This window comes from Perca flavescens, chromosome 15 (assembly GCF_004354835.1).
Source record: "Perca flavescens isolate YP-PL-M2 chromosome 15, PFLA_1.0, whole genome shotgun sequence".
NCBI lineage: Eukaryota > Metazoa > Chordata > Actinopteri > Perciformes > Percidae > Perca > Perca flavescens.
In genome coordinates this window covers 29,591,030-29,617,351 of record NC_041345.1, presented here as the reverse complement: position 1 = coordinate 29,617,351, position 26,322 = coordinate 29,591,030, and the positions used below count along the sequence as shown (strand labels likewise).

Genomic DNA, 26,322 nt, shown 5'->3' with positions numbered 1-26,322 from the left:
GAACATATAACTATGAATTCTTGAATGTATATCTGTGACTGAATGTATGTATGGATATGAATGGAGGAATGAGTGTTTGTAAGGCATGTATGCAGAACAGAAGAATGTAGGAAGGATGGCTTTTTTGCACAAGTATAGAAAATGGTAATTTGCAATTTGCATAGCTCTTTGAGCAGCCCATATGTTTACTGTACATTTGTCTTTTTATTGTTTTAGCCCTGTGCTTGTTGTGTGTCTCTGTTGTAACTCTTGCAGCAATTTTTTTCCCAGTGTCCAAAACTAATGAAGGAACAAGATTAAGAAATTCACCAGCCCTTTGGTGCCAACATTCAGTACTCACCAATGTTCAATACCATTGACATAGTTCTTCAAATACTAGGAGAACTGCAGGTTTGATAGCCAGCTCCACTCTGACGGTATGGATGGAGCAAATGGATCACAGCTGATCGAGCATGGGAACCAAGCAAATAAGAGATCTGGTTAAGTTCTGATCGACTAGTTGGATGTATATCCATTTGTTGCCCTCGTAACAGCTTCTTTCAGCCAGCATGCACACAAGCATGATGGTGACATAATACACACATGGCACTGTTTGTTTGCTCGGACACCTTTAACCATCCTGTTTAGTAGTACAGCTGGAAATACGGTGGCATGCTGTGCTCTGGGTGGTGGATGAGCATACAAAGTGTTTGGTGGAGACTGATAAACAACCTATTTTGTCATTTGGCCGTGAGGAGTTGTTTTACGATTCTGTTAACTGCAGTGAAAACTCATTGCTGTAATGCTTCGTGATAGGTTGTAATGCATGGATAAAAGAGAGGAATATGGTGCAGGCTTCAAAGCAAAAGAAAATACAACAAATGCATTCAATATAGTTGTGAGACTTTATACACAATGCATTTTGGTGATAAATGTTGCATTCAGCTGTCGTGTTATAAATATGTGGCATTGGAACTGAAATGTTAACCCATTGCAGCACTACGCCTATAGCTCTACTGCTCATTGATTTACAGAAATGTTGTGGATTAGTTTGTCAAGTTTCTCTGCACAAAAGCTTGAATAAAGTAAATCTAATTTCTGCCCTGAGCTCATTCATTAAAACCACGCTTGCCAAATTGAAAGTCCTGCTGCTCTGCTGCTACATAAATGCCCGCTGAGATCCTGTTTAGTGAAAGTAGTGATTATATGTCGGTGTCTGCGCCTGCATGTTGATTCCAGTTGTTGTGTTTTGCAGCTTTGTCACTTGTCCTGATGCTTCTTCCCATCTAAAAGGAGACTTGTTAATGTAATCTCAGTGGGATTAGCAGTTGAATAACTGTGAAGTCAAAGCACGAAACGAGTAAGAGTCAGGCAGGCAGATGTGAGCCGCTCTCACCCTGACTGGTAGTTTACAGAGAAGCTGAGATGTTGGAAGGCTTTGGACCAGCTGATGGAGATTTACACAGACACACACACACACACACACACACACACACACACACACACACACACACACACAGACAGACAGACAGACACACACACACACACACACACACACACACACACACACACACACACACACACACACAGACAGACAGACAGACAGACAGACACACACACACACACACACACACACACACACACACACACACACACACATTTCAACCAAACACCAACTTCTCCCTCTCTCTCTCTCTCACTGTCTCTCTCCCTGTCTCTGTCTCTCTCTCTGTCTCTCTCTCTGACCTGGGGAGTCTCGCGGTGGTTTACTAATTGCCAGACAAATCGCCCGCGCGTTTTTTCTTTCTCTCTCCTTGCGCTCGTTGCCCGAGAAATGTATTATTCTGGAGAGCGCGAGGAGAAGGGAGGTCATGTTGCAGGCGCGCGGGCTGCAGGAGGAGGTCGTCACGAGAGATATATTGCTGCCAGGCTTTTACTGCTGCACCGGCTGTGTGTGTGTGTGTGTGTGTGCGTGCGGGCGCGCGCGTGAGAGAGCGTGCGAGCCGTTTAAAAGTAGACATGTATTAAGTATTAAAAAGAGAGAGCCAAAGAATGGCTGCCAAGTTGCAGCACGCGCCTACACAATTGAGGCTATTTGAACAGGCCAGACCGGTGAAACATAATGCTGTGGTATTGTGGCTGTTATGGAGTGTAACGTAAGGTAAACGAATAACTAATTACTAATGAAAATAAATATGATATATATCCCGTTATCCTTTGTCAGCTTATACTTTTATCAATAAGGAAGAGGACCCTAAAGTGGACTCTTTGACTCCCCTCTCATTAGAAAAAGACCCCACATCTGAGCCGAAACCACGAATGACTTTCTAAATGTAACAGCAGTTAATGAAACAAACGCAACGTTCTTTTATTTTCATTTTTTTGTTTGACATCAAATCCGCAGTTGTGTCATAACCTGGCAACCCACAGGATTTAAGTATTAAAGCATCCTATCACTGACTATATAATACACATAGCCCTACATTATTATTGATTAAGAAGTCATACAAACATCAATGTTTAACCCTTATATTTAGTTTCCTTCATTTTAAAGTGATCCTGCAGTTTGACAATCTGTGATGCTGCGTTTAGTGAATGGAGACAGGCAGGCCTACAGTGTGATAACTCTACCATTGTTACAGCAGCGCTCATATCCGTTACATGTGAGTGATAAATAGGCTTGTGTGGCCTGTATGACGGCGGCTGTACAAGCCTATTGATACTAACGTATTAAACAGCCCCCCCACACCTTTTACTTATCAATATCCTAATGACAAAGACGCGCTGACTGCTTTTATATTATATAGGCTATAATAACATCACGTGGACAGCAAATCTGAACGAAGATTAGAATTTGAATTTGGAAAATCCAGCCTCTCACATTTGTCCACACAAACATTTAAGAAGCAACAAGAAAAAAACACTTCTACTCAGGACGAGACAATTCATTTTGACCATTACTTAACGTTACCTTGCTATTTATCCCCTGACCATTTTGATTGATATTACTACTTCAATATATTAAAAACCTTCACATAAGGAGGAAAAGGGAAATGCAAAATGACCTGCAATATTGCTACTTAGGCTATCAGGTATGCCCATCTTGCCATATATTCAAAATGTGTAGATATCTCTGTACACTGTGGGGATATGTAGCCGATATGCTTTATATGCATGCATTAAATAGCACATGTCAGTTAAGTCTACAGTTTGTATCAGCAGTAATCTAGAAGGGCATATCTGTTTGTAAAGGCTAACACTCCCCAAAGCATAGCATTGATTGTGTTAGGATATTCCTCTAGTTCTACTGCTGGCTGTAACCTGGCACAGAATATCCCTCAAGTCAAAGACCCACATAAGTAAGTGGAATTGTACACAATGTAAAACATATAAAGTGTATTTAATACATGCTGTAGCTCAGCTGGTTCACTCCCAGACTTTCTAAAGTTAACAATGAGACAGTTCCAACATTGTTCAAAAGCCATTGATACTGTGTGACAACACAACAGTTCACAGCGGCTGCATACTGGCGGCGTTCAGATAGGATTCCAGTATCAACTATGGATCCCGTTCCCTTCATCATAATAACAAAATGTAATTAGCGCGTTCACAGATGCATTCATAATGGTTGATGACTCAAATGTTATCGGTTATTGATTGTGATTGATTTTTTGATTAACATTGGGCCTAATAAGAATAGAGCAGCAATATGTAAGGCAGAGGGGTTATGCGGTTCCACCGGCCAGGTCACACGGCTCGTGAGACCGGCCGGGGATTTGTCTCTGGTGCAATCCCATAACCGGGGGAAGACCTCACGTCTCGCGCAGGAGAATATATTTCAAAATATGCTTGTGCGCGTGCTGCCGTTTGGAGACAGATTTACGAGCCGCAGTAAAAGGCGAGATGTCGGGGCTTGGTAAATCAATCTCTCTCTCTCCCTCTCTTTCTCTCTCTAAGCCTACTGTCTCTGCTGTCTTGCTCTCTCGGATCACTCTATGAATAATAATAATAATAATAATAATAATAATAATAATAATAATAATAATAATAATAATAATAATAATAATAATAATAATTACAATGGGTCTAATAATAAAATTAACAAGAATTAGCCAATCTTGTCTCTTGTGATCTAATATGCAACCACTTTAGCAGGCCTTGGACACTTTAACTTTACGGTCATTCTACATTTGAACAAAGAGACATTTTCAGTTTCTCTCTTTTTATTCAAAGCCTGGTTAATCATTAACGAGGAGGAAGAATCTACCTGTCGTAATCCATCACGGACCAAGACACCCAAGATCTCAAAGAACTCCAGCATCACTTCAATTATCGGCTTTCAGTATTATTCTGTCTCACCAATACACGTTAAAATAATATTTGAATAAGCCGTAAACCATGATTTCATGCCGATTTGAATCACACATTCTTTGCAAGTCTGCTTGTAATTTGCTGTAAATAAGCTATATGAATTCTTACAGATATAGGCTACTTTCAAGAATATAACTGACGTTTTTTTTTTCTTCTTTTTAAAATATTAAACTATAAAATAAGAGATATTTTTCTTTAGAAAAATAACCAAGTCCATCATCTTAAGACATTCCTTTGTGTTTTCTGTTGTCACGTGCACGGCAGTATATGAATGCTTGCAATGGTTAAGCTACAGCGCTACAGCACTATTGAAAGTATCTCCTTGACACGCAGCCATCATAATTCGGATGTTTAGGCTATTGGAATGGTTCTGTGTGTGTGTGTGTGTGTGTGTGTGTGTGTGTGTGTGTGTGTGTGTGTGTGTGTGTGTGTGTGTGTGTGTGTGTGTGTAATAGCTTTGCATGCGGCTGTGCCAGGTTTACGGAGCTGATTCGCATTGCTGTTGTCAGGCCGGCCCAGGTCTCTGCTGCTACTTATCTTGGCTGTTGTTTCACACTGTGATTGCCATAATTTATGGCCGTCATTACAGACGCCATCATCACCACCGCAAATGTTTGATTTCAATCTTGTTGTGGGTAAAATCTCAAGGAACCGCCGGAATACAAGTTTTAAGGACTGTGCATGTGCGTTTTTAGGGCTTCAAAAGCGACTACCAAATAAATTGCCACCCATCTGTCTTACTTATAATATGTTTACTACATGTGTTTCCTTCTTGCTATTTGTATCATGTTGTAGATTATATATATATATATATATATATATATATATATATATATATATATATATATATATATATATATATATATATATTTATTTTTTTTAGAAACTGCCCAATTGTATTTTGGCTCTGCTCTCACCACCAAGTAGTTCTGGCTGATTGCATTTGATATTACACATCTTGGTCTCTTCTTCTCTGGCTTCACAATTGTTTAAAAAAAGAAGGCTTTTTATGTATTAGGCATTCCTGATGAAGACAGTAGCACTTGACTGTGTAAGGCTGTGCTTTTGCATGTTTAGCAGCCGGTATACCTGCAGGCTGAGAGCCGCTCGCTGTGTTGCTGTTGCGGACCGTGATTTAGAAAGGCTCGGTGTCTTCAGGCTGCTGCGGACCATTGTCTGACCTTGAAGTCTTTCTTGTTAGCTGCATAGCAGCGAGGTTAGCATGTTAGCATCCCGGCCTCAACACTTTTTTTTTTTTTTTTTTTTTTTTTTTTTAAGACGCTCGAGCACCCATTGTTTCCGCTATAGAGGCGGCTCGCGCTCTGGAACCGGGAGACACCGCACCAAAAGGATTCCAGCGCCCTATTGTTGCTGCCCTTGCACGGCCTCGCGACGGGGGTTTGTCTCCGTTCTTTTTTCCGTCTGTCTCTCTCTCTCTCTCTCCGCCTCTCTCTCCTTCTTTCTTTAGTATAGGCTACAGGCTACTTATCTCCTCTCTATCTCTCTTTGTCTCCCTCTCTTTCTGTAACAGCTCTCTTCTCTGCTCGGCTCGGTCCGGCTTGCTTACCTGTCCGTTACTCTTTCTTCTAAATAGCCTAAATGTGTCTTATTTTTTTTTTTCTCTTTTTAAAAAAAAAAAACGAATTACAGTGCGCGCGGTAGCCAACCCACCAGAGAAACACGTTAATGGGATAAAATAATATATACGCGTTTGGCCAATTAAGTCCAAATAAAATATTAAATTCAGATTTAAGTAATCACACAGATGTGGAGGAATAGTGGGGGTCTGGTCTGTTTTAGGGATCAGACTTTTTCTCTTCGATTTACACAACGTGTAGTGGTTAGGCTATACATTTTGATGCGGAACATGCGTTTGTGATTATTAAATAAACAGTTGGGCGTAGCTTTGTTTCAACTGAAACAGTTAGTCTCCGAGCCTGTTAAATATTTGGTTCAGCTCCGGGATGCGCTAACATGACACCACGGAGGAGGAACAGTCTCCGCTGGGATGCACAATACTCAGATAAAAATGGGCTCGCGCTTGGCTCATGTCATCATCGAATATTTCCAAATGCTGGTAACATTGAAATATCAGACAGGACAATATAAGGAATCCCCCCCCCTTGTTCAGCCGACAAACGGCGAACCGAGAGAGAGATGACAGTGAGGAATAACGAAGAAAGAGCCCGAGACGTGCAGTCATTTTTTTTTAAAAAACGAACATAGTCGGTGACAATCATCTTTTATCGGCCTCTCCGTGCGTCTGTGAGGCCTTCCTCTGCTTTACCTTGCAGTTTTTAGCACACACACACACACACACACACACGCCACTCATTGCCTCCCACTGGAAAGGCTAAAAGGGTGAACAGTTTTATTTTTTATTTTATTTTTTATTTTTATTTTATTTTTAAGTCAGAGCCCTTCATCACACAACACTCCTGCATGCACTGGTCCGGATGGGTCCCACGAACGGAGAGGCGCACGGATACCCCCTGTCACCCCCACCCCCACCCCCCCGCCCCGTCCAACACACCACGTGATTCATTAAATAATAATGCAGAGGTTGCAGAATAGATATATATGTATATGTGTTCGTCAGGAATATAACGGTAATACGTGGTGCTGCTCCAGTGTGTGTCTCTGTGTGTGTGTGTGTGTGTGTGTGTCTGACGTCGAAAATTCAACTGTCCTTTCAAAAAAAAAAAAAAAAAATACAAGCCCCCCCTATAGCAGTGGAGAGAGGGGGAGAGAGAGAAAAAAAAGAGAGAGAGGGGGAGAAGAGGAGACACTAAGAAACGCCAACAGAGAGAGAGAGAGAGAGGAAGAGAAAAGAGAGAAGGAGGCTGCAATAAAACAAATTTGGACGGGTGTGCGTCTTGCGGGTCGCTGTGGACACCGTGAGTATTGCGGAAGGAAGGTGCCTGCATGGGGGGAAACCACAATTCTTCTTCCTCATCATATACGCCGCTGCGCCGCCTTCATCCTGCCCGCATCCCTCTCACTGAATCATAGGCTATTTTAACATCGTGGTAAATATGCCCCACAAATACCCATCTTTCGCCGTGTTTTCTCATCGTGCATGTTGCTGTCGTGTTGTTTACACATCACCCCCACCCATCATCATCAGCCATTGTTTATAGGTTGAAGCGGTGCAGCAAGGCAGCCTGCAAACCGGAGGGAGAGAGAGAGAGAGAGAGAGAGAGAGAGAAAGAGAGAGAGAGGGAGCAATGCAATGTTAGCCGATGGCTGTTTATATTTTAAGAAGCACTTGGATATTCTTCTCCATCTTTCTCCCATCGCCTCCTGTCTGCCTCTACATCTCTCTCTATCTGCCTGACTCTCTGTCCATCCCTCTCTCTCCCTCTCCCCTCTCTCCCTCTCTCTTCCTTTTTTTCCCCCCCCAGCCAGCTACTTCTCTTGATTTATAGTGAGGCAGGGTGTCAGCGTGCGGCCGGGGCTGCCATTGTGTGTTTGTGAGGGAGTGCTGTTGTTTATGGTGCTGCCCGCGATAAATCATGTTTTTCCTCCGCTGTGGGAAGACGGTGGGGCAAAAAATGACGGTCGATGGACCGATGATACACCGGAACGAGGAAGGAAAGGAGGAAGAGATCTCGCCACGGCAGCCATGGGCTCCTCTTTCTGATCCGGCTCTGTTTTCACTGCCGCGCTCTCTTTCTCCTCCTCTACATCTGCATGCCCTTGTGCACTTGATTATTACTCCGGGTGTTGCTCAGTGTGACAGTGGCTGGCCGTAGCTCCGGGTTGTGAATTACTGCGGCGACCAATTAACGGGAGATTTGTTTAAATTTGGCACACCGGGCACGCCTCGGCCGCAATGAAATCTCATTTAAAAAAAAGGACCTGCCGGCCAGGAAAATCTCATTTATCTAGCCAAGAAGTGTGAGTGAATCCAATAGCTGAGCCAGGGGAGCCAAGCTGAAGCTCTAAATGACGGCTTCTCAGGCACGATTAGCAAGGGCCCTGGTTTAAAGTGCAAAAATCATTCAAATGCGTTCTGGGTTGACAGAGGCTACCCAGGGAGAATCAACTTGGCTTGGGAATTTTTTTTATATTGACATAATGTCACCAAAGCTACCCGCATATCTTTTTTTGCATAGAGGCATAATGCATCTGCTGCTGATAATTGCACTGAGAGGAGAGCTGAGGTGTCTTTATGGTGTCCAGACTGTACTCTGACTCTGAGTTCATGTTTTTTAGAAGTTGTCTCCTTCTCTCCATGCAATTTATTTCAGTGTGTTTTCTTTGGATGCCAGATGGAATGGAGCTGGGCGCCATTATTCATGTCAGCACTCAGTGTTTCTGCCTTTGCTCAAATCCTTCACCGTGAATCAGACCTTCTTCTTCTTCTCTTTAAATGTGGCGAGGAAAATAAGATGCAGGACTGGAGGATTTTTTTTTCTCCTCTCTCCATTTTTTTTTCTCCATGTTTATATTCACATATATTTCATATCAAATTCTGTTGCACTTCTTGTACACATTCTTCCTATGGCTATGGCAAAGCAAACGCCTTGGCTCAATGAGACATCATGAATTGGTTGTGGTACCATGTGTAGCCCTTCCCATTGCGAGTAGCAAGTGGGGTGAGAAGGGTGGGATGAAGTAACGTTGCTCCATGGGCTAACCTCATAACTCACTGTAGTCAGCCTGCGTGGTGTTGTTTTGGTGTGAAGCCAGCTGCTAATATATGCAAATGTAAAAAAGTACAGGGGGCAGTCTATAATAATAAACAATGCATCATTTTATTACATCGCCTACATACAGAATATGCTTGCAAGGCAATTTCTATTGACATTGTAATAATAATCGCAATAATCATAATATTTTGTTGTGTATTGCAGAGTTATGAACAAATGTAGTGATGCATCGCATGCGGCTGGAATAGATGGATGGATGGATGGATGGATGGATGGATGGATGGATGGATGGATGGATGCATGGATGGATGAATGGATGTGCACCAGGAATCACTTTACAATTACATTTCCCAGGCTGAACTCCTCCGTATCCTCTCTTCTCCCCTCTCTGTGTGTCTCTCCCTCCTCTGCCATCACTACAGTGTCAACCTTAGTGTAACCAAATTAGAGCGTCTCCGCCGGCTTCCCATCCCATAATAATGGCAGTAGCAGCGAGAGGCAGCCTTTCTCAAAATGTGTATTCCTGCTGCCCGCCGCCGTGTCAAAAACAATATCCCGCCTCATTTCTGTGGACGAAGAGAGAGAGATGGAGGGTGGGGGGTACATTTCTGAACGCCATTCAGAACTGCTGGACACACACACACACACACACACACACACACACACACACACACACACACACACACACTGGGGTAAAAGTTAAGATGGAGCCACACTTGACGTTAAAAATTAGCCAAAGCGCGTGTTCCTGCCACTGGTGCATTAAAGCCGTCCTGAGTCCCACAGTGAAGGGAACACGGCAGCAGAAGGGGTTGCTTTCTCTTATCTTATCCCAGGCATGTGTCCACTGTTAAGTGTGTTTTGTCTGGCGAGATAGTTCCAGATCAAACCCAGCCGAAATAGTTCAAATATTTGAAACGGTGTTGAGAAATGATATCACTCCCTGTCTGACATCCATTATAGCGTGCTGCTATCGAAGCTGCAGGAGGGGGATTTCCACTCGTGTGAGGCCTCGCTGCAATTCGCAACTCTCCCGCTAAATACAGTTCTGCTGCCGCGCTATTATTCATAATCCAGATGTGGAAAAAAAGGCACGTTTGTTACCTCACTGTGAAAAAGACAGATAGGTGGCGTTAATGTGTTACCGCCGCTGTGTCTTCGGTAGTTCATTGTGACGCCACACACACTGGAGGCTGAAATTAATGTTTAAACACGGAGACCTGCTGCAGGACAATGGCAGCATTCTCAGCTCATAGTGACATCAGGGGAATAAAGGAGGCATCTGGAAGTGTTACGGGCCTTAATAAGACGGGTAGCTTGCGTTGTGTGTGTTGATAGCTGCATTATTGTGGCATTTTGTGGAAGCGTTAAATGTTAAATGGAAGCTACTGTGTGGAGTGTTTCCGTGAAGAGTTGGCTATTTAAAGAATAATGGCATTTTTTGTTTGTTATTTCTTTTACCGTAACAGCCCAGAGGATGCTTGTTTTAAATCTCGGCTTAACGGAACAGCAGTCAGCACTGGCTCTATGGTCTCGTGAGGCTTCACCGTTCGGAGGCGAAGGCTAAAATGCAAAGCAAATGAGGCTGAGACGCAGGGAAATGGGCATATTCTGTTTGTATTCCCCGTGATCGAGGCATCCTTTTATTGCATATGGTCAAAGACAAGGTCGGTGTAGACCCACGCGTCTGACAGACACGCGTGAAGGCCAGCGGACAAGCCTTAACACAAGGCGCATCTTCCCACTCTCTTCTGAGACCGGCAGCCATGTTGTCGTCTTCTCTGTCTAAATGCGCCGAGAGAAAGAAAAAACATGTCTTCGATTTAAAACGAAACAGGTAACAAACGCTACTGTTTCAACACGCCAATGTGAAATTAGAATGAAAGAAACCCCATCCATTCAACTGTAAGCTCTACAAGCGTCGCCCAATTTTAAATCGTGCCGAAAGAAAAGACACAAGAAGAAAAGAAATAAAATCACTTTGAATTTGAGCGTTCCACAAAATAATTTCACATACAATAAATAACACAAGCATTAGGGGCTGCATCGAAGACACAAAGTGAGCAAAAACAGCGCACAGGCGCTTTTAGGCCTATATGGCTTCATTTAAATCTCTACGTAAAGCCGTGTTGACCTCTAGCCTGTACAATTCAAATAGGCTATTTGTAGAAGAAATAAAATGTGTCTTGTTGTGTCCACCTTTTAAATGCCCAATATGTAGGCGGAAGCTGTTCTGTAAAGTTGCCGGACAATATATTCAGCCACGCGCTGTAAAAAAAAAAAAAAAGATCCTTTAAACAGCGAAAATAAATCCACCGCAGTCCAGATTTGAGCGGCACTGTAACCGTATTCCATATCCATAAAACCGGTGCTTATTACTCGAATCTGGCCTCAGCTATAAAACGCCGCGGAGTTAATTTAACTTAAAAGATTTACGCATAGCCTATAGACAAACCCGTTTATATTTCTCGCTGAAAATCCAAAAAGCCATGGGAGAAATAAAAGCAGTTCGCTTGGAGTGGAGCAGAGACTCTTCGAAAACAGTCCACCATAAATCAGAGGACCGCTCGGCCTCATAAATCTGCGGCCGCCGGACGTTAACGAGCGAAAGATTTAAGTGTGGGGAAAATAATGTTAACGAAACACGTTAACGTGTGTTTAAATCAACCTTAACAAGGAGGGCTTTTTAGGAACGCAATGCCATCATTTAGGTGATTATAAGAGAAATAATTGATTTGCTAAATAACAATGGGAGTTTATTAATATTAATAATAGATATAAATATTATTATTAATATTGTTTAACCTGTAGCCTAAATTGCCTTATCTTTTAGAGGCTGCAGATGTCCAGTCTCGTGCTCCAAAGCGCCAGGTACTTCCGGGGCTTTTCCTCGCGCGCGGAGATGATTACCCGTTCGAAAATAAATCAATAACAAGCCCCGCTCTAATTTATAATCGGCTGCGCGAGGGCAGTGATTCAAGGCACGTGAAAAATGAGCGGCTGAAACCGTATCCAGAGCCCGCGAGCTGCGCTTTTTTTCCTCCTTTAACCGGACCGGAGAGCAGCATGCACGAGAGCGATAAGAGAAGACCGAGCTGCTGAGCCGGAAATGTTTCCACGAGGAGCGAACCAGGCACGAGCGTTTTCCCCTCTCGGTTGTCTTTCTTTTATCACAGCGGGTACAAACCCAAAATAACGACTTTGCCTTCGTGTAATTGAACTTATCTCTCTCTCTTACTTCGTCCTCTTCCTCGCTTTGTCTCTCACCCTCTCATTGTGTGTGTGTGTGTGCGCGTGTGTGTGGCAGTAAAGGCATGTCTATACGCGTGGGCAGATAACACAAATACACACAGAAGAGAGGGGAGGGGAGGGAGAGGTAGAGAGAAAGAGGTAGAGAGAGCAAAGCCAAGTGCATCTGTTTGAGATGAATTTAATATCTACATTTTTATAACGACTAATACCGCCAAGACATGGGCGCTCAAAAAACTTCACAAACAGAATTACACTCCATGTCCAAAGTGTCCAAAAAATGTCCCAATATCATATCTCTATGAAAGGCTCACAATATGTATTTGGTTATTTTAATTATTTCAGTAAAAGCCACATATCATATCCTATCCCAAATAGATAGTATTTTTTTCTTTCCATTTGTGCTTCCTCCGAATGTGTGTGTGTGTGTGTGTGTGTGTGTGTGTGTGTGTGTGTGTGTGTGTGTGTGTGTGTGTGTGTGTGTGTGTGTATAGCCTATGGTTACGTTTCTGGTCGGAGTGGGAATGATTTTGGTTACAAAAATAGTTAGGTCTATTTCATTAATTCATCCATTTTTGAATTTAGATTTATATTCAATTGAAAGTGAAACCTCTTTGGGTTCATTTGCTTTCGTTTAGATTAGTGTAAGGTTTTGGTTTTTCGTTTGGAATAAACCGGGAATAACATTTAACGGTTGTGCCTGTGATTAGCCCCAGAACGGACCGGCATATAGCCTATGCTGTGGGCTGCTCGCTGAATGTGTAGCTAAATACGCCAACCACGGCGGAAACAGTTCCCTGTTGAGGACGCGCGGGTCAAAACCCAGCAGAACGTCTGCTCTTCCTCCCCGCTCTCTCAACTCTCAACCTCCTTCTCCCTCTTCCTCTCCTCTGATCACTCTCAGTTTGACGCCATGTAATAACCAACATCTGGCCCTCCGCTGGGGCAGGATGGACAGGCAGGTCACGCTGAACCGTGGCTAACCCCCTGGCGCACCTCAACCAGACTCCCCTATTGGACAGGAACAAGAACCAGAACCCCCCCACACACACACACACACACACACACACACACAGACTCCCCCTCCCCGACTCCCTAGGTTCGTGCGGCCTGTCCGGCTGTCAGCCCAAAGCCTTGGTTCGGTGTCAATCCACCTTAACCCGAGCCAGCAAAGCCGGGACGAAGTACCAAGCCAGAGGTCGGAGCAGGGTTAAGGGGGGAACCAGCGTATCTGGAATTGTCTCCCGTGTTCCGCAGATAACCAGTGAAGCAATTAAAATGCGCACGAAGGGGATATTATTGTTTTATTATTTCATAAACGATAGGAGATTTGGTTTAGCAAGGGCTACATGTTAGCAAGGAGGGCTAGCGGCAGAACAACAACAAAACAACAACAACAGTGTGCGTTTTAGTGGGTTAAGGGCTTGAACCAAAAGATAGCAGCCGTCAGGGAGGAAGGAGGGGAACGTGAAGAAGAAGGGACTGAAGGACTCTGCTCTTCTATTTCGGCGAACTGAGAGAGAAGGGATAAAGAAGAGGGGATTAATAGGTTGGGAGAGGTAGAGGCAGAGGACGGAGCCCGGGGAATACGGCGTCACCCTCAATCCAGGAAAGCTCTGGCGGAGGAAACGGCTCGCCCAGCATATACCGTGTGTACCGTCGGAGCTCGCGCTGGACCCCAACGTTCGCTCTCGTGCCGGTGGACAAAGATAAGTCTTTAGAAAAAATTAAAAAAAAAAAAAAGAAGCGCGAGCCCTAACCGTGGTGCTGGCCAGGCACGTACCGGCCTGCTATACAGGGAATTTTGAAGCACTGGCGGGGGGGGTGAGCGCGCGCACGGGGTGTGTTTTTTAGGGTAAAGTAGCACCGCGAGCCCCAGACCGAGCAGTCCCCGACAGCTTGTGTGCTGTAGGTAGGTTTTGATTGTTGGAGATTTATGGCGCAGGCGACTCAAGATTTATGACTTTTAACAAACCGGGCATGCAAACGCTTTAGGTTGTGTTATAGAGGCGTTCTAATGGACACACCGCTATATCAGCAAGCAACAGTGCCATACATGTTGTTTTAGTGCCATTTTTGGACTCGAGTAGCCTACACGTTATGTTAAAGCCAAACCGTCTGACTGCTCTTAATTACGCACAGGCAGTCAGTGAAAAGTAGCCTACGTCCAAGGTTTTCCAAGAAGGGATTCTCTGGTCTCCTTTACTCCATCCGGTGTCTCTCCGTCCGTGTCCAAAAACAAGACTGCATCCAGGGAAAAGCACAGCAGCCGGAGGACGGACACGCCGAGAGAGAGCAGGTAAGGTCTGCCGGGATGCTTCTCGCTCAGTGTCCCGGTGTGTGTTCCCGAGGCGTCCCCATCCCACGCGCTCCGCCGCTCGACATGCCATTAATTATCTGTTGTGTGACCGTGGTCTCTCTCGAACTCGCAGAGGCATCCGCGGGGTGTGCCCGCGTGCAAGCTCTATAGCTAGCCAAAAGCTTAGTTTCTGTGTGTGTGTGTGTGTGTGTGTGTGTGTGTGTGTGTGTGTGTGTGTGTTTGTTTGTGCGCGTGAGAGCGCCTGAAGGCAGCTAAAGACAGATGCCTCAGAAAAGGTAACAGAAAAGGGTGCCTCGCCATGCTCTTTCTCTCTCTCTCTCTCTCTCTCTCTCTCTCTCTCTCTCTCTCTCCATTGTAAGAAAAGAAGTTTCCTTGCAGCTTGAAGTGCAGTGTGGACATGGAGGTGTGTGTCTGGTAAGTGCGTGTGCGCGTGACACAGTGAGAATGAGTCGTAGTGAATAGGGACCTGACGGCTAGGTGTAAAGAAAGAAGATGCATGTAAGCCACGCTGTGATTTATGATAGTGTGAAAAGATTGCTTACTCAAGAAGCCGCCCCCACCCTTCTCTCTCTCTTTCTTCCCTTCTCTACTATCCACAAATTGTCACCCCCCCCCAACATATAACACATTCCACAAATGGTCTTAAAACAGATTAACAGATTTTTCCTCAGATCTAAGCAAACAGGAAAACCCGTTATAAATAAATGTATAATTACAAGTGCTATTATTTCAGTTTGAATGATTACAAACTGAAGTTTTTTTCCTTCATAATTGCCCTAATCCACCCTTATTCCGACTAATGTGGTGGGTTTCTCATTATTATTCCAGCCAGATGTAGCGTAAGGTCCATTTAATTGGAGAGGGATATGAAACCAACAGCAATATGGGAATCTAATCAAATTACACATGGAGGTATTTATGTCCATACCAATATGAACAATAAATGCACACAAATGTGATTTTACCAACGAGTCGCCAGGTCTTACTTCTCTTGATTCCTTTGTTGTGAGCGGACAAGATTTCAGCTTTTGAAAACTACTTAGCCCAAACCCCTTCTTTATATGCTGAACATGACTGTTTTCAGCTTAATCAGGTTATATTTTTCTCTCTCTATAGATATGGTCCTCATAGCAGCGAGTATTGTATTGTATCAGCATAGGAAAAACAGCATCAGCCAAAGAAAGTGCAACTGTTATGGCCTTCACATTAAACATATACAAGATCAAATTATACAGCATTAGGCCTCACAATCAATGAGTTGACTTGATTCCATTTGAAGGATATAACGGACATAATGCGTTGCATCCAAATCTAATATTAAATATAGTCCTAAATATAAGTTATTGTTTGTTATCCATTTGTGTTCCATGTGACCAGATCTCCATGCAGGGCTGTTTTTTAGAAATACTGAGGCCATAAATCCCGGCTAAAGCTATCACAGATAAGAAGTGGTTATATGTTTTCTGGTGTGGTGGGAAACATAAATAACCCGTAGCCTTCAGTATGTTATACATCATCATTTTCCTCATCTTCAGACATTCTAAAAAAGAGACCAAAGGTCTCATTTTGTAAGGGCTCATATAAAGTTTTCAATGACCATTGTATTGTATTAATCAGTGTGTGACATCTATGAGACTTTATTTAATCTACCACATCCGACACAAATTTGAATAAATCCTAATTCAATATTCATTGTAAATTTAAAAAAAAAAAAAAAAAAGTTTTAAATAAGTAAGCTCCAAATTCTAACTCTTTATCAGTGGTTCTCCACCTGTGGATGGGAAACCCCAAGATTAATCTAAGGGCTCACAAGATGAATGTGCTTGTAAGTTTTCTCTAACGCGCAAATTAGTCTTCTGGACATCTAAAACTCATTCAAATGAAATAATCTGTTTGAGCACAATATATGTCTGTACTTTAGGGGGTCACAAGCCAAAACGGTTGGGAGCAACAGCTCTATGTGTACGTCATATCAAGTAAAAGCCGGACAGCTCCTTTGGATGCTTGCTTGACCTCGGTGGTTTTTACTCACTTCCGGGCAGAGAGACTTTAAAGTCATAAAAAAAAACCACAGCAACTCCAACACAGCTGTGATTTAATTGATTTTTTCATACATCACTGACAAACTATGGGCAAAACACCGATCAAAGTAAAATAGTGGCGGCAAGCACGCCTAACAGTGTATAAAGGCTGACAGGTCTGGCCCAGATCCATACAGCCACTTTTTCCTGCTGTAACAGGTTTAATAGCAGACCTATCTGCTGCTGGGCCAAGTGGCCTGATTATATTACAATCACTGGCTTCTTTTTGTGATCCACATGTCATAAGAGAAGCATGTTGTTAGGAAATGGATCCAGGCCTGTTGTACTGGTGCAGGCTGTTCAACACTCAGAGCGTAATGAGGCCTCAAAGCTATATAATAACAGCTTAGGAAAATCAATTTTTAAGACAATGCCAAACCACAAATTACTACAGATATCACTGAGTGCTATGTGTCCCTGGATGGACTGAGACACCAATGCAGGGAGCGATCTTGTTTAACCAACAGGCAGCCACAGCGGCTGTATGTCCTGAAATTTAACATCCACACAACTGGATACCCGACTCCAAAACCCCCTGGAAAAGATGCTCAGTCATTGGACAAGCTGGCTTCCAGAGGACACCCAAAGCAACTTTAAAGCATACACAGAAGCTAGTTGAACTGTGCATAGGGCTGCAGCACAGCATGAGCAATTTCCCCCTATTCTTAAACCAATCTGTTTTGAAACATCCTCCTGAAGCTCTATGAGGGCCTTTCTGCTACTTTCTACGCAGACATTTTGTAAAATCAATCATCAGCTTTGACATCACACACTCAAACCCCAAAAGTAGTTTTAAGTCAGAATTCTGGAAACACTTCAGGATATAGTTGTCAGAACAAAACATGCAGACACTGTAAATACAGTTTAACTTTATTTTACTGTGACATCACAGCTCAGCCAGAAATGAAACTCGCCCTGAACAAGCCTTTCCTTTCATGATTTCTATCTTTACCACTCTGTGTGCTCACGCACACACACCCACACACACACACACACACACACACACACACACACACACACACACACACACACACACACACACACACACACACACACACACACACACACACACACACACACACACACACACACACACACACACACACACACACACAATCACATCCATCCCTGTTCTTTAATGCCTGACAGACTTGGTGAGCTTGGCACTTTTCATGGCCCAGGAGCAGAAAGGGCAAATTGACCCCCAAACACCAATGTCTCTCTCTCTCTCTCTCTCTCTCTCTCTCTCTCTCTCTCTCTGTCTCTCTCTCTCTTGCACTATCTCTCTCTCTCTCTCTGTCCCTCTCCTGGCGTCAGGGCTTTCTTTGAGTTTGAGGTTAAAGATTAGCATCTCTGATAAAGATTAACTCTCTGTCAAAGGAAGGCGCTGATGGCAAGAGTTTCTGGTTCAGGACTGTTAGTGACACAGGGGCAAGCTCTTCGGAGAGATGTGACCCTGCCTGCAGCAAGAGAGCAGGGTAGACACTGGGCTATAATGTTGGCTCAATGGGTAAGATATTGTATAGATAACATCCTTTTTGGGTAACTGATTTTGTTTAAAGTTGTTGTTTATGTTTCATTTGATGTAACATTGGCTTGGCTGAGCCCACAAAAAGTCTTTGTGCATGTAGAAAAAAGATTAATACAAATAAATAGAGAGATTTTTTGCTAATTACTAATTTCAAAGAGGAAGAAGCCAGCTCACAAGCCACCCTCATTCTACCTCCTAGACTTCAATAACTTGTTGAAGTCTAAGCTCAGCTCTGACTCTTGGTAAATGTGTGCAAAATCCCTGCAAACTATTCTAAAACCATGCATTTGGAACTGAATTCGTCAACTTCAGCAGAAGCCTGTGGCCCAAACAGGATTCAAATACGTCTTTTGTACACTGGATGTGCGTAATGCCTCAGTTATGTGTCTACAGCCAGGAGCCACATAGTTAATAAGGAGAAGATTTGTTCAGATTTCACAGGCTGAATGAAAAGCACATGTTCACCAAAATAAGAGGATGATGTCAATGTCATTTCCTCTATCAAGATTCAGTCCACACCCTGGTGTACTACACATGTAAAGCGTTTGGATGTAACTGAAAAACGCCAGTCTTTCGAAACATGGCTGTACACAACCACGAGGGTAACATCATTTAGACTGCTTGTGTAAATGAAGAGCCTACAATGTGTACTCTGAGTGCTTCTCATGAGTTCGTACCACAAACCTTTACAATGGAATGCCAGTAAAGAATTATAAATATAGGATTCTGTCGTGGCGGTTGATAAACAAAGTTACTAAACTGTCATAGAAGTTGTTAGGTTATAAACTCAGGTTTTTATGTCTATTGCATTGGATTGATTTGATTTGTACAAGCGTAAGAAGTGATAACTGAGTAACTGTGCAACAAACTGAAAACCCATGTACCCCTCCGAGACCCCCACTTTAATTAAACAAACTGGAAGCAGAGGAACATGTATGGTGCGTCTCTCCCTCTCAGTTCCTCTCGGCAGTGCATATTTGCTCTCTGAAAAACGGTGTTGAAACTTGTGTGTCATTGGCGGAGCCGGAGCGGAGGAGATGAAATGTGTTGCAGTATAGGTTTGTCGTCGCTTGCCCATTTGGTGTGGCCGCGTCGCTGGCGTTGGTGATGCTGCTGCACGGTCGTTCAACCTCATTACACTTCAAGAAAAGCTTCAAATGGACTTGTTGAAAAATGTATAGACGGATATTGACTGATCCTTGGGGAGGCAAATGGTGATGGCAATGGGTGCTCTGGTGGCCCCGAAATGTCAACATTTCTACACAGAAACTGAATTTTAAGTGGTGGAGAGGCAGCACATGTGCTTGTTTGAAGACAAGTTGTTTTTTCGACCTTTCAGTGTGAAAATAATCTTTCAATATTTGCTGTTTGCTAAGTGTTTATATAGGCCAAAGTAGTAATGCACTAGCTGAGTAAAAATCTGCAGGGGAAAAGAAAACTGACTGTGAATTTACCACCTGAGGTGTAACAACAAAAAATGAACCAGCATGTGTCTAAACAGCCCATGGCTTGATTCTTACGTGGCTTTTCTTTTCTTTTCTTTTTTGCCATTTAAGTGAGACCAAAACAGGGACTTCAGCTTCCGGGAAAAGAAACGTGCTATCTTAAACGTGTGGCAGTTCTAATATCATTTGAGCATAATGTGAAGGGCCATAAAGCCCACTGATGATGCAGTAAATTATGTCAAATCCAGAAATTGGACACACACGGATGGGATGTGTCCATATTATAAAGTTGCTGCCACTGTCGCCACTGCAACTTCGGAGGTTCAGCAGTCTAATAATTGTTCTCAGTTTAATAAGGCTGAACACATTCAAAAAGATTTACCATCCGCAAAGTTGGCCTACAGTTTTGTCTGCATTTGAACATGGCCCATGTTCTCCTGATTAAAATAGACTACCACTCTAAAGTCAAACTGAAAAAAGAAACGTTTTCATTACAGAAACAACCTTGATAAGCACCAATTGTTGCACGCGAGCATATTCTGGATGATAACCGTACACATAGTATGTGTAAGTATTTGTGTTGGACTTGGATTAGATGACTTTATTCTTCGTCTGTCCCGTTGTCAGCTGGCTGCAGTTTCACATTAACAGCAACACAAAGATGTAGATTGAAAGTTAACATTTCTCTCCTGTGAATCCTGCCTTAGCTCAAAGGTTACAGGTTTAAGGATTAAAGCATGAAATAGTGCATGCAAATGGGATTTCTGCAGCACTCTGCCAGTGGGTTGATCATTAAAGAACTAAGCTATTGCTCATACAGGTCAAAGGTCACTTTTGGAGAGCTGTGTGCCAATATATCACTGTGTGAGTGCAGCTTAGGTGGGGGCTCACAGCTCCTGTGTTATACCAGAATATACTACTACTACTCGTAGCAGCACTGATAGTATACTGAAAGGTCTGAACTTGGTGTGGATGTGTTATCCTTGGTGTTGCAGTTCTGTTTCAGGCGGTATAAGGTCAAAGAACTATAAGGACAAAAAAAAAGCTCAGCATAAAACTTTTAGATCAAGCTAACACCACAGCTGTTTATCCAGCACATAGACTTTGATAAACATAGTGTTTGTGTGTGTGTGTGTGTGTGTGTGTGTGTGTGTGTGTGTGAGGGCTGAGGCAGAGGCCGGTGACAGCACCACCAGACCAGGCAGAGATAAGAGCAGAGAGTAGCGATAACGTTTGTTCAGGTCATGTGCAACTTGAAAATGAAGCTACAGCAGCATAAATCCATCCGTTCATCAACATCTATGTGTTGAAGTCGAAATATAGCATCCCAAAAACTCTACACAACCAAGTTCCAGTATCACAAACTTGCTTTATTTGAGTAAATGTACTTTGATGCGTGTTTGTTCCATCCATCCATCCATGTCCCAGGAGTGTGAACCTGCTGTTCACTCACTTCATTTGCATTCTGTTCATCTATGCACCGACACTCTTTTGTTGCTTCCACTTATGTTGCCACCGTTTCTGCATTTGCTCCATCCTTAATTTAAAACTTTCACTTTATCCATCCTGAGATAAAAAAAAAACAAAAACAAAAAAAAAACACTCATCTACATTTGTTTTTTCCTGATCCAGGAGCACTGATTTCCTCTGAAAGTCCCCCCCTCTCTCTCTCTCTCTCTCTCTCCCTCTCCCTCAGCCTCCTCTTCCACTCAAAATTTGGCTCATCAGCTGTCCTGGGGCTGTGGAGGCGGCCTCCTCCCTTTGTCTCAACCTATAGGCTAGCTGGCTAAGCTAGTCGGCCCCTGCATCACTTTCTGGGCAACTTTAGACTAGTCCACTACTGCTCCGTATAGCTTCCAAAATTTCCGACTAACCCGCGGGGCTAAAAGGGGAAAAAAAAAAAAAAACACCGACTGGTGCTGCGATGGGGATGGACGGCAGCCAGAGCTGTGCGTGAGTGCATGGACAGAAACAATAAGTAACTTTCTAGTAGCCTAGTAGGAGTAGCGGTGGTGGAGGTGGTGATGCTGGTGTAGGCTGGTACGGGGAGGTCGGGGGATCCTTGCTTTTGATTTATGTGTTTGGGGGGAAGCTGTCAGGAGCAGAAACAGAGGCAGCGCGGGCCAGAGATTTGATTCCAGCACTTTAATAAAATATATCAGCCACTATGCAACAACACGGACAGCGCTTTTCATCCTGCGGTCGTGGATGCTATTATACAATTATACAATTCACTTTTAAACAATGTTTAGCACCGCACGCAGCAGTGGATGGATGGATGGATGGATGGATGTACATCTGTCCGGCCGGGATGCGTTCTCCTGCTCTGGGTGCTCAGACCCACATGAGCATAACCGGGCAATAAGCAGACTTTTGTCCGGGATTAGTGTTTTCTCTTTGAATCATGCTGCAAGTTATTCATGGGCTGCACGGATGCAGAGCCGCTGGGAAACAGCTGTACACCTTATGGGGCCGTTTCTCCTTTTCGCTTGCTTCCAATTTGTTTCCTCCCTTGTCGGCCCCGTTTGGTGTTTGGCAACATTTCGGACGTTTTTTTAGAAGTTCCGTTATGGATGTGTTCAGTAGCCTATTAATGCAGAGAGTTTACAGTACGTGTGTCAACTTGAAGGTTTTTACACTTGGCTTTGAATTGTATTCATCACTTCCATTGGAATCATTTGGAATCAGGATATAGACGCATCCCGTGCATGTTGTTCAATTGTAATTATTTTTTTTTTTTATTTGAGACATTGACTGTATTTTTGTCAAACCTGTTTATGGCGTATGCTGCACCGATTCGTGTGTTGACGTTTTCACAACATGTAGCTATGAGGCTATTTCTGTAATTAAGGTGTAGGTAAGCAGCCTATTTATTGTTTTAATTAAGCTGCTACTTTAATTTAAAAAAATTTTTAAGAGAGTAATGCTGGTGAACTTTTATTAGGCCTGCTTCATGAGCTGACATTTTGTTTCAAATTATTCATGGATTAGAACATTTTTGATTCTTCCTATCTCTCCATTCCGTCTTTTAGCTGCATTACTGATGCGAGCGCCATTTTTCCTCGTTTAATAGTAAAGACTTTCCCGACAGCAGGCACCCCAGATCGGATATTTCCACCGTTTTTAAAACGCAGGGAAAAAACATAGTGATTATGAAAGCATATGTTATATGATACCCGAATCAATAACATGTCAAATCACTCCCAGGCAGCCTTCATTCCTCTCTCTTTCTCTCTGCTCTTATTGCTTTTATTCCGGGATTTCACCGGGTAGAATTTAAGGTCAGGCTACCTGTCAGCGGCTGCTCCTGTCCCAGCCGTTCGATTACACTACAAGAGGTCTGTGCTCTGTATCGGATTTTAGCAAGACCTTTTGATTGCATATCTCACCTCCCGTTTTCTCCCCCCTTTATCCCGCAGTTCTTAGGAGCTTTCTGGAAGCCGTTTCCTTTCATCACAACACCAGACAATAAGAAGAAATCTTTCGGTGAGTCCTGCTGTTTTACTTTATTTATTTTTTGTGTGTGATGCTATGCAATATGAGAAGGGTGTGTGCATGTGCAGTGTGATCGCTATTGGAGCGTGGAGAATGTGACAATTTCCGTTTAAAACCCTAGGACTTGCACTCTGTCAATTTGCTGCATTCTCTAAATTCAGACTATTAAATCTGGTCCAAAAATTGCATATCTTCAACAAAAATATTGGCGCTGATCAGTTTTATTGTTTTAATTTTTAATTTTAAGACTGCCCGCAACTTAATGCACATAGGCTAATCTCTGCCATGCTACCCTTTTTCATACATTCAGGCCCTGTGTGACCAGCAGTATTATTATTAGGCTATTATTTTTAATATTATAAATTATTATGTAGCTTATAATTTACATTTCGACATTGTTTGAAATTTCCGTTTACAAAAACAGTGCAGACAAATGCAAACACAATATTAACGCAATATGTTGAATTATGGTAAATGTTTATTTTTCAATGATAGACGATTTACTTCATGGATTATTTTTTTTTTTTTAAACCCAGCTGAATTTTTAGAAAGTGCAGGTCGTGTGTGTGAGTGTGTGTGTGTGTGTGTGTGTGTGTGTGTGTGTAGGCCTATGTGTGCGTGTGTGTGTGTAATATCATGTAATGACACGTGCTAATGTAATATAAGCCAGAGGTGTGAAGGGCAGTGTGATGGCCGCGGGTTAGAGCCGCAGCAGGAGACATACCGGGGTCACTTCATCATTTGATAAGACAGTTATTAAAACAGCGCTGTAATAATGAGCCTATAATGCTAACACAAGCAGTAATAATAGTAGCCTAATAACAGTAATGAAACTATCACTAATCGCAGCATAAAACGAGGTCACAGTTGCAGAAATGCTCAATGTTATTTCCATTCAGACCACATACGGGAACAAACATTACAAATAAGTATACATCCTTAGTGTTGAACATTTTAGCATTGGCATTTACAGCAACACCACTGTTTCGACTCAGTAGCCCACAACTGTGTAAAATATGATTTTAAATCCCGTAATCGGAGGAAATTCCTGTGTGTCATCCTCCGTGGCCTACATGTCTGAAGTCCTGGGGGAGGGAAAAAAGAAAAGAAAAAATGGAAAGAGGATTTCCATGGCTCTGCAAGGCAGAGAGTTTCAGTTGTGAAACCCAATATCCGTGACTCAATCCGAAACACGGAGCCGTCGATGCGCGTCTGCCATCCAAGGAAAATAAAGAGCAGGAGCCATCGTTTACAAGCACCGGCGTGCTTTTACAAGTCAGTACATACATGTTATCCGCTCTGCTTATTTCTCCACATGCACGGCTCTTCCCACACTCTTGCTCAGTGGGGACAAAAAAAGAACAACAACAAAAAAAGCTGATTAGTGGCTTGGTTAATGAGTAATGAGGTTTTTCAGCAGCAGTTAGCAGATCCTTCAGTCCTTACAAAAGGTGGTTGGAAGGAAAAGTTGCAGACGGACACATTTCAGGCTCCCACCTTCCACCTACACGGAGCTCATCCTCTCTTTTCAGCAGCCCACAGCAAATGCTATCTGTTTTAAAGTTGGGCTGTTTACACACACACACGCGCGCGCACACACACACACACACACACACACACAGACACACGCACACATCCGCTGCTGGGTGCTAGAAAACTCATAAATCTTACGTAGCCATAAACGACAGGGGTAGCGTTCTGAATAATAAAAATAGAGGGAAGTGGGAGAGAGAGCTCTAGAGACACACAGAGAGTGTTGCAGTAGTGTGTGTGTGATATGAAAAGGTATTAGGCCTAAGACACCTTCACCTTCTTCTTCTTTTTATTTCCATTTTGGTCTCACCTCTCTCTGTTTCTCTTTCCTTCTGGGGTTTCTTGTCACTCCTGCTTTTTTAGCCTACTTCACCTCTTTTTTGAAATGTTGTTGCACTTTGCTCCTGTCTTCCTCCACTGTGTCAAAGCACAGAGAAGAACACGGACTATCGTGTTCTTCCTTTAAAAAGACCTGGAAGTGGAGAATTTAGGGGTTCCCTCGCAGCCATGCAGCGCCATTATATCTGCATATGTCATGGGCTACATTATATTTTTTTCTTTTTTTACCTTTTGTTGATTTGTTACATTTTTACTGTTTGCACCTTTATGTCAAACCTCCTCCCTTCCACTATGGCCTCCTTTCTGATTTTATTTACCATTTTCTGTGCATATGTAGCAGCAGGGGGAGACAAGGTGTTGAAATCCCAACAATACAGACTATGTATATATATATATATATATATTTATATTTCTACAGGGAGTGATGAGCTGCAGGAGGGGCCCTAAAATCACATTTTCTGGAAAAGTAGGGAGCGAGAGGGCAGAAAGAGAGCAACAGTCTTCTCATGTTGACTGTAAAAATGTCACCAAATATTATCAAATGAATTCACCAAATTGGCACAAACAGGTGTTTAATCGGTGATACTTCCCAAAAGATTAACATATATTCAACATATCTTCACTCACTTAACTCATGGATCTGATTAAGTTGTGGCAACACTTTCAAATAAATAGTAGCATATGTTTACGTTTCCAATGACAACTTCCAACTTGGTGTAAAGATATACCAAGTCATTTGAAAAATGTAATATCAGCTATTAAGACTATATTTGATGTACGCCTTAACATTTTCCATCCAACAGAGGAATATATAGGCTACTACAGTGAAGGCATATGAAATAAGAGCTGATCAACTGTTTGCTTTAGCCTCTTTAGTTTGGCAAAAACTTCAAGTGTTCTTACTGTAAAAATGTTCAAAGATTAGATCTACTAATACAGCTCCTGTGCTTCTTTATTTATTAGACTGTGCTATTGTATTTTTTGCTTTTGTCACGTGTTAAATTGTGAACCTATTGATTTAGACTGTAAAGTAGTTTGATCTTAGTAGGCTAGGCCCTACCTAATTTCTATTTAAATGGTTCTGAGTAAATAATCCACAGCCAAACTCAGTCTTATGTCTTTGGCATATAGACTACTAATTAGAAATGAAGGAGAAAGACAAAGATGGACTGTCCCATCCAAACTGGAAGCCCATGCTGCTTAAAGTCAGCGTTTTTAGGAAGGGGGAGAGAGAGAGAATTGTAAACAACCTGTATTGATATTAGGCTATACAAGTTACTCAAAAGTTTACCTGGTGAAAAAAGCCTATGTTAAAATTCCAATT

At 42.8% G+C, this 26,322-nt stretch overlaps 1 protein-coding gene across 6 annotated transcripts in view; it reads left to right on the top strand.

Moving 5' to 3' along the window:
- Window positions 1-26,322, top strand: part of hoxb3a (homeobox B3a) — a 94,382-nt gene that overhangs the window by 53,521 nt on the left and 14,539 nt on the right. For 4 of the 6 annotated variants that reach the window (XM_028598635.1, XM_028598634.1, XM_028598633.1 and 1 more), the window contains one exon: window positions 23,051-23,117. The gene's annotated coding sequence lies outside the window, so the exon portion shown is untranslated. Of the gene's footprint in view, window positions 1-7,197; window positions 7,248-13,393; window positions 13,453-14,396; window positions 14,554-23,050; window positions 23,118-26,322 lie in introns of those variants that run through there. The other 2 variants (XM_028598636.1, XM_028598638.1) reach the window with 2 other exon arrangements.